Source organism: Leptodactylus fuscus, chromosome 2 (assembly GCF_031893055.1).
Source record: "Leptodactylus fuscus isolate aLepFus1 chromosome 2, aLepFus1.hap2, whole genome shotgun sequence".
In the NCBI taxonomy this organism is placed as follows: Eukaryota; Metazoa; Chordata; class Amphibia; order Anura; family Leptodactylidae; genus Leptodactylus; species Leptodactylus fuscus.
This window is the reverse complement of record NC_134266.1, coordinates 67553265-67561808: the sequence shown is the minus strand read 5'-3', so window position 1 is coordinate 67561808 and position 8544 is coordinate 67553265.

Sequence of the window (8544 nt, the reverse complement as noted above, 5' to 3'; positions counted from 1 at the left end):
CCTCTGTGTGTGGTGAGGCAACCAGTAAGTAGCAGGGATGGGTGAGCAGAGCTTTATTATTCTTTTAAACATATTGCCCCTATTTATATCCTGACAGAGAGCCCCTTTAACCAGATGGATATAAAGCAAACCTGCCAAATGTCCAGGAGGCTCCTGAAAAATGACCTCCCATTGTCCTGGATGGCTGGGTAAACCTCCCAGGTCCAGGGGAATGCCACTGCATCCGCATGGCTTGTCGAGACAGCAGGGGAGCGAGGAGAGGTGAGTATTAGTGAGTATTTTTTTAAAATTTATGTGTGGTAGGAGAGGGATCTTTAAAATGAATCAGAGGTCATCTTCATGGGGATAAGATATGGGGCTCTAAAGTGTCCTCCCCCCTCCTGCCTCAGGTAGCATCTTAAGAGCTGCATGAAGGAGGAAGGAGCAGAGATGCAGACTGCAGAGAGGATGATAAATCATCATGGTCTGTGCATACACTGTATATGTGACCTTAGGGGAGAATAGCAGGGACTTCTGTTCATGTTATCCCCTCTCCTATCAATCAGAGAGCATATTATACTCTGATTGTCACATAAATAGATAATGTAATACCCCTCTGAGCTTTATTACAGGGATAGTATTATGTAATACCCCTCTGAACATAACCAGGAAGCTTATTGGTGCTGTGACCTAGACATTTACTATTGTCCAGGTTGCAGCATAAAAGTTACACCAAACACTTATATAGCACATACACAAAGTCATCAATAAAGTTTACATTTCACCCTGTCCTTGTCCTGTCCATATCTGATCTTTATAGAGTCAAATACGCCGATCACCACTCTAGCGCAGGGGTGCCCAATACGTCGATCGCGATCTACCAGTAGATCGCAAAGGACATATGGGTCGATCGCGGGATCCCCGGTGTCTGCTTGTTCACAGTGCAGGCTGAGAGTCATCTCCGGACACTAGCAAGCTGGGGCTGCCGCAGCCCCAGCCTTCCAGTGTCCAGAGATAACTCTCAGCCTGCGCTGTGAACAAGCAGACAGCGGGAATCCCTGGGTGGCCACAGAATGCCGCTGTCTCCTGCTCTCACAATCCACCTGGCCCCGCCCACAGACATGCCCGATCCCGCCCACAAGCCCGCCCAATCCCGCCCATAGGCCCGCCCTGGCCCCACCCCAGTAGATCTTTTGCCTTGGTCAGCTAATAAAGTAGCTCACACGCTGAAAAAGTGTGAGCACCCCTGCTCTAGCGATATCCATTACACACTAAATTAATAGCAATAACGATTATCACTAGAGATGAACGTATACACACAGGGGCGGATCCAGGGCCCGGCCCTAACAAAACGCAGGTTGGGTTGGTCGGCAGGGTAATTGCTGAGGTCCCCAGCCCTTGCAGGGGCCCCCTGTCGGTGGAATACTTTCCCTATTAGTAAAGGGAAAGTATATGTTGGAAGCACACTGTGTACCTGCAGCATCGGCTAATAGAAAGCAGCCAGCGCAGGGAGCTGCAGCTACTGATCCAGGACGCTCCACTCAGCGCTCTCAGGATGCTCCTCCTCACCCCCCTTCTCTGGCTGCCCTCTGTCAACCAATAAGAGTGTGAGGAGAGCCCAGGAGGCGCAGCTTATCGCTATACAGAAGATCCCTGCCGTCCTGCATCTTGCACACATGAGAGGGAGAAGAAGAAGCTTCAGCAAAGTGAAAGTAAAGAAAGAACACCCAGGTACAGGCTGGAGGGGGGAGGGGGGTTACTATACCTATTAATGTCAGGCATTTGGAATTATTCGTTTAGTTTTAGTAACTCCATGTGCCTCATATTACTAGCAACTAACCCTATCATGTCCCTCACATTAACCCCCTGTGTACTTCACCATAAGGGTTACTGATATGTGAGATATATGGGGTACTAATCATGAAGATACTTCATTATTACTTCCATGTCTCTCAAATGTCTCTCACATATCAGTAACTCTTATGTGAGGCACAAAGGGGGTTAATGTGGACATGATGGGGTTAATTGCTATCAATATGAGGCACATGGAGTATATAAGCTGTAATGCACATGACTGTACTTTTCATCCTCAATTGTGGATAAAAGTATGTACTATTATATTTCAATGGGCCCAGTACACATGGCCATTGTTTTTGCGGCTGTGTGTTAGGGCCAAATTGAAGAGCTGCAAATTATGGAGCAGGTCCTATATGTGTCCTATACCTAGACCAGTCATGTCCTCATAAATGGGTGGTATTACACAGGGGCGGATCCAGAGCCGGGCAACCGCCTGGGGCCCCCGCCCAGCGGGCCCCGCGGCGCGGCCCGGACCTAACAAAATGGTCCTAGTCGGCGGGAGGTATGTCCCGATTTTAACTCATTTTAACTCCTACGGACGCCGATGAGCTGAATACATAGGCGTTTAAAGCAGGAGCTGTCAAAGTTCAGCTCCTGCTTTAATGCTGCGCTCCGGCATTTGTAGCCGCGATGTGATGACGTCACATCGCGCCTACAATATGTGTATGAGTGAGACTGCGGAGAGAGCGGCGGGGGAGCGAGGGAAGGAGAGTGTGGTTTTTTTTTTGTGTTAAACATTAAGATGGAACATAATATAGGGGGCCCATGAAACTGGGGGCAGATGAAGGGGGAGGGGGGAGAACGGCATGACACTGGGACAGATGAAGGGGGAGGGAGAACGGCATGACACTGGAGCAGATGAAGGGGGGGAGAACAGCATGACACTGGGGCAGATGAAGGGGGGGGAGAACGGCATGACAATGGGGCAGATGAAGGGGGGAGAACGGCATGACATTGGGGCAGATGAAGGGGGGAGAGAACAGCATGACACTGGGGCAGATGAAGGGAGAGAGAACAGCATGACACTGGGGTAAATAAGGGGGGGGAGAATGGCATGACACTGGGGCAGATGAAGGGGGGAGAACAGCATGACACTGGGGCAGATGAAGGGGGAGGGAACAGCATGACACTGGGGCAAATGAAAGGGGGAGAATGGCATGACATGGGGCAGATGAAGGGGGGGTGAATGGCATGAAACTGGGCAGAAACGGGGGGATATGAAACTGGGGGGACATGAAACTAGGGGCAGATGAAGGGTGTATATGAAACTGGGGGAGAGATGGAGGGGGGGACATATAATTTACAGGTGACTGTAGGGGGATTATGCTGTGTGGGAGCACATGAAAAATGAATGAGAATGGGCGGAGCCAACATAAAAGTGGGCAGAGCCAAGTTCGCTGCGGTGCTCACAGCGTGCCGCACATTTTCTCCCTCTTTCTAATCTTCAAAAGGGAGGTATGGGTTACAAGCACGAGGCTTGGTGGGTGGGTTTTCATATACAAAGACAGCAGCGAGATGACCTTGCTTCTATGCCATTGGCCTTGCGTGCGCGCTCCTAATGCAGCTAATAGTACACAAATAAGGTCAGTTTTATAATTTGGTCAAGAACAGCTAACTAGTTAAAAAAACGCCTCAAAAATACATTTTTTGGGCTAATGTTTTCAAAAAATCCTGGGGGGGGGGTGACCCCCAGACCACCCGTTCCCCCAGGTAAGTAGTGCCCCGCCAAAGTCAATTGCCCAGGGCCCCGCAAAGCCTGGATCCGCCACTGTATACACAACATGTCTGACAAGCGGAAAAGTTCCATCAGTCAGATAACGCATTGAATATCACTGTGTAAAATGGCAGCTCTCTGATGAGTATAATGATAGGGGCCATATGAAACCTTTGCCCTGGGCCCACCAATGTGTTAAAACGGCCCTGATATTATATGTGATGTGCTGGATATGTTATAATGAAGCAGCAAGGTCAGCACATGTCGTCTCCACATCACAAACACATATTAACTGCGATATGCAAAAACAAGGGGGAGTTACATGAGACTTTATGAAAAGGAGACACCTAGACATTGTTGCTGTACGATTCGCACAATGGCGCGCTCGTATTCACGCCACAAAATATTGACACATATGATATAAATGACAGTTTTGCATAAATTCCTTTTTTCATTTTAATAATGAAAATGCTGCTACTAGTCTGTGAATAGGCTAATAGAGAAACCAGTGGGAATCTGCATGGAATTATTAATATATAGCTAGAACAATAAATATGGATATTATGCATCAAACCATATTTACACTCAACTTCACCTGTCCTGAGGAGATGTCCAGAACCGCAGCCCAGTAAGCAGTACAGCAGCACATACAGAACAGTCCTGGAGGCACAGCCGGTTGTTTTCACTCTTACCTGGTTCTATCAGCAGGCACGGATTATAGCAGTTTCTGGTTTTGTAGAAAATAGTGTGAATTGTCACAAGGGAACCTGCGCTTTCCTCGGTATTACTGTACTGCAAATAACTGTAATGATGAGCTCCACCACTAGGTGGCTCACTACAACTATAAACACAGTCGTCGTCTTAGCAACAGGCTTGAGGATCGCGTTTAGACGATACTAAAATATTTGCTGCCCCATGTGACGTCACTGCTGACGTCATATAGTAAAGTTCAGATGTCAGACGTCGCAGGATGGCTTGATGTGAACAAAGAAGAGGAGACAAGGCAGTAATATCTTCTGAGGAAGAGTCCATTATAGGTAAGTTCTGCAACGTATAGAAGAACACACGCAGTGTGAGAAGACTATGGTGCAATACCTGCTGATGCCTCAGGTAAGGGAGAGGCGTTGTAGCCACAGGAGCTGCTTCTGTAGGTCGGTCTACTACATAATATAGGATAGAAGTGGTATCTGCTTGCGTAGTGTATATGTGTATAGCATGTATATGGGTCGTAAACCAGATTTTCTACAATTTTGTACATAAACGCCACCCTAAAATACTGCCCTGTTAACCCCTTCAGGGCGGATTCACACCTGCGCCCAGTCTCTGCTTTGCAGGTTTCCGTCTTCTCCCCCGAGAAACTGGACAGGAGATGGAAACCGGCGGTCAGTTTTCAAACACATTCACTTGAATGGGTTTGCAAAGTGTCCGCCTGTGAGCGTCTTTTGCGCCATTTTCTTAAAGGTTTTATTTTTATGGCATTCACTGTGCGGTAACAATGACATGTTCCTTATATTCTTTGGGTCAGCACAAACACATAGACACTAAGGGCTCGTTCACATCTGCGTTCATGGGTCCTTATTGCAGGTTTCCGTTTCCTGCATAAAACAGATGCAGGAGACGGAAGCCTACAGGAGACTTTCTCACCCATTCATTTGAATGGGTGAGAAAGCTGTCCGGCCGTGCGTGGCAGTGAGCGTTTTGCGCTCTCCGCCGCGAAACCGGGTTTTATAATCCGGACACAGAGTCGGACATGCACTACTCTGTGTCCGGATAAAAAAAATCCGGTTTCGCGGCGGAGAGCCTAAAACGCTCACCGCCGCGCACGGCCGGACCCGGTCTATGGTTTCCGTCTTCTGCCATGCAGAAGACGGAAACCATAGTACGGACACATGAACGCAGGTGTGAACCCAGCGTAAGTCTTTGCCACGTTTTAATACCTTTACAAAAAAAAAAAAAAAAAAATCCAAAAATTTGAATAATGCAAAAAAACTATTTCGATCACAGTGTTTAGTTGCGCTGTCAGGTTTTCATGTTTGTGTATACAGCAGTATGTATAGCGTCTAATTTTGCAGCACAAGATGTAGGTTTTTTTTTTTTATACCACTTTGGGGAATGCTTTCGTTTTGATCACCCTTTGTTTATTTGTTTTTTAGAAGGTGAAATAGCAAAAAAAAAATGATTCGGCTATTTTGATCTTTTTTACTACTGCGATGTTTACTATAGACGATATTTTTATATCCCCCCCCCCCCATTCCTGAGCAATCATTGCTGCTAGTTTTGGTGTCTATTATACTACACTACTAAAAAAAAATAAAGGGAACACTCAAATAACACATCCTAGATCTAAATGAATGAAATATTCTCATTGAATACTTTGTTCTGTACAAAGTTGAATGTGATGACAACAAAATGACACAAAAATCATCAATGGAAATCAAATTTATTAACCAATGGAGACCTGGATTTGGAGTCACCCCCCAAAATTAAAGTGGAAAAACTACAGGCTGATTGATGTAATGTCCTTAAAACATGTAAAAATGAGGCTGAGTAGTGTGTGCGGCCTCCATATGCCTGTATGACCTCCCTACAACGCCTGGGCATGCTCCTGATGAGGTTGTGGATGGTCTCCTGAGGGATCTCCTCCCAAACCTGGACTAAAGCATCTGCCAACTCCTGGACAACAGGTAAGTATAAAGAACAATGGTCTGCTGAACTCCGCTGCTACAAAAAAATCTTCTTTATTTAATCCATGTTAAAAACGATATACAAAAACATTCAGAAAGCGGTGAAAAAAAGACACAACATCCTGGACCGTCTGTGGTGCACAGTCACAAGAAAAACAAGAAAATGGCCGTTTACACAGCTTACTGTGTAAGCGACCATTTTTTTTTTTTGTGGCCGCGCGCATGTGCAGTTTGCTCTGCCCAAGGACTAGAAGATTGAAACCCAGGACGGAAGAAGACACAGGGGGAGGCCGTTCCAGAAGAAGATAGAAGCGTCGCTGGAGAGAGTTGTCTCGCAGCATTGGGGATGCCTCCAGTGCTGTTTGAGCACTGAGGACCACCCCAGTGCTGCGAGAGAAGACATCTAAAAGTAGGAGAAGAATAGCCTTTCTTAAGGCTATTCCAACGTGTTAGGGACAAAAAAAAATAAATGTCATTTTAATGATAGGATCCCTTTAAGTGATTACTGTTTGGTCACTGGGGGTCTGATCACAAAAATGGGGGTCCCGTGTTTCTCATGTAAATAGAGCAAGCTGAATATGTGTGCTTCAACTTAAATCTCCTCTATAGGAATAGTGGAGAGCCAAACATACTGATTTATAGAGATGAATGGAGAAGTAGCACAAATGCTAGACCTGCCAATCTAGTCATATGGAGTACATCGGTCCTGGCTCTTGTCATCAGTGCAGGTATCCATTTTACTTCTAGAACAGTTATCACAAACCTGAACTATAGCATAAACAAATGATGTGTGTGTATATGTGTATGTACATAAATATTTTTTTAAACCAGCAGGGGGTGATCACCATATACTTCACAATCTCCTTCTTCAGCCTCCAGGAGGTTCCATGTACCATGGATGCACAGGGCCCCCTGGGGGGCTGAAGGGGAGGCAGAGGTGGCAGTGAGAAACAGCAGGGATAGGTAAAAAATAGTGGCTATTACCTGAAATTAATGGCCTAAGGTCATGGGTCCTATAGCAAACCACTACAGCTGTTATGGCGGTAGTTCTGCCATTGAAGTCACCTGTCTATACGAATATATTATGTACTGATCAGAATTAAAGAAGACCTTTCCCGTCTTCTGGCACAGACGGTATTATATACCACTAGAGAGCAGGCAGTGTGCTGAATTCAGCTTTCCCAGCATGCACTTGGATGCCAGCCGTTAGTTTCAGCACAGATATCCCCCCACTGTCATAAGGGCTGTGCACGGTCAGCTTTCCAGCAGTATATAAAGCCACCGGTGCCAGAGGACATGAAAAGACCAAACTTCTATGTTTTAGGGTGTTCTACACACAACCTTTTATCTGGAGACATGCCACTACAGTCTTTGGGCATCTATAGAAACATGTACACATCCTATATTACAATATTGTTGGCTGTAAAAAGTGCTAAAAGCAAATAGCAGGTTTCCTTTAGAAATGTCAGCCAGAAGCCCCATGAGTAGCACCATTTTGCTTGTTTAAAAGCCCCACATATGCGTGAATAGCCTTTAAAAAGGCTATTCAGGCACTGTAAAAGTTATATTAAACTACCCCCCCCCCCCCCCCCCCCCGTTTTAAAATAAAACTCTAAAACAGAATGTGATAAACTTACCGAACGTGCACAGTGGGCGGGCATTCAGGGTGCGCCGTCTTCTTCATGCACACCTCCTCGGGTCCCGTCCTCCTCCGGCTCTCGTGAACTGACATCGCTTAAAAAAAATGGCCTAGGCGCATTCGCAGTAGCCGTAGTAGAAGCAGCATGCTACTGCACATGCACCCAGGCCATTTTTTCTTAAGTGATGTCAGTTTGCGAGCACTGGAGGAGGACAGGACCCGAGGACATCGGAGGAAGAGGAGGAGTGGATGAAGAAGACAGCGCACCCTGAATGCCCGCCCACCGTGCACGTTCGGTAAGTTTATCACATTCTGTTTTAGGGTTTTATTTTAAAACTGGGGGGTAGTGTAATATAACTTTTACGGTGCCTGAATAGCCTTTTTAAAGGCTATTCACGCATATGTGTGTCTCTATCAGCATGATTTTGCTGATAGAGCCCCTTTAAATAATCCCATGCATGCAAATTGTTGTGTATGTATACAGCTCCTATAAGGACCTGTGTGTCTCCATGGTTACAGGCTACAAATTACACCTGTGTAGTCTGAACCTTCAGTGGTTTATTAGTCCTGTTGAGAGCTCTGAAGGACTCCTGGCTTCAGTGGAGACTTGTTTATTTTGGGGGCCCAGGTTTTCCCTTTGAGAGAATTGGTACATGTATGTTGTGTGTCAG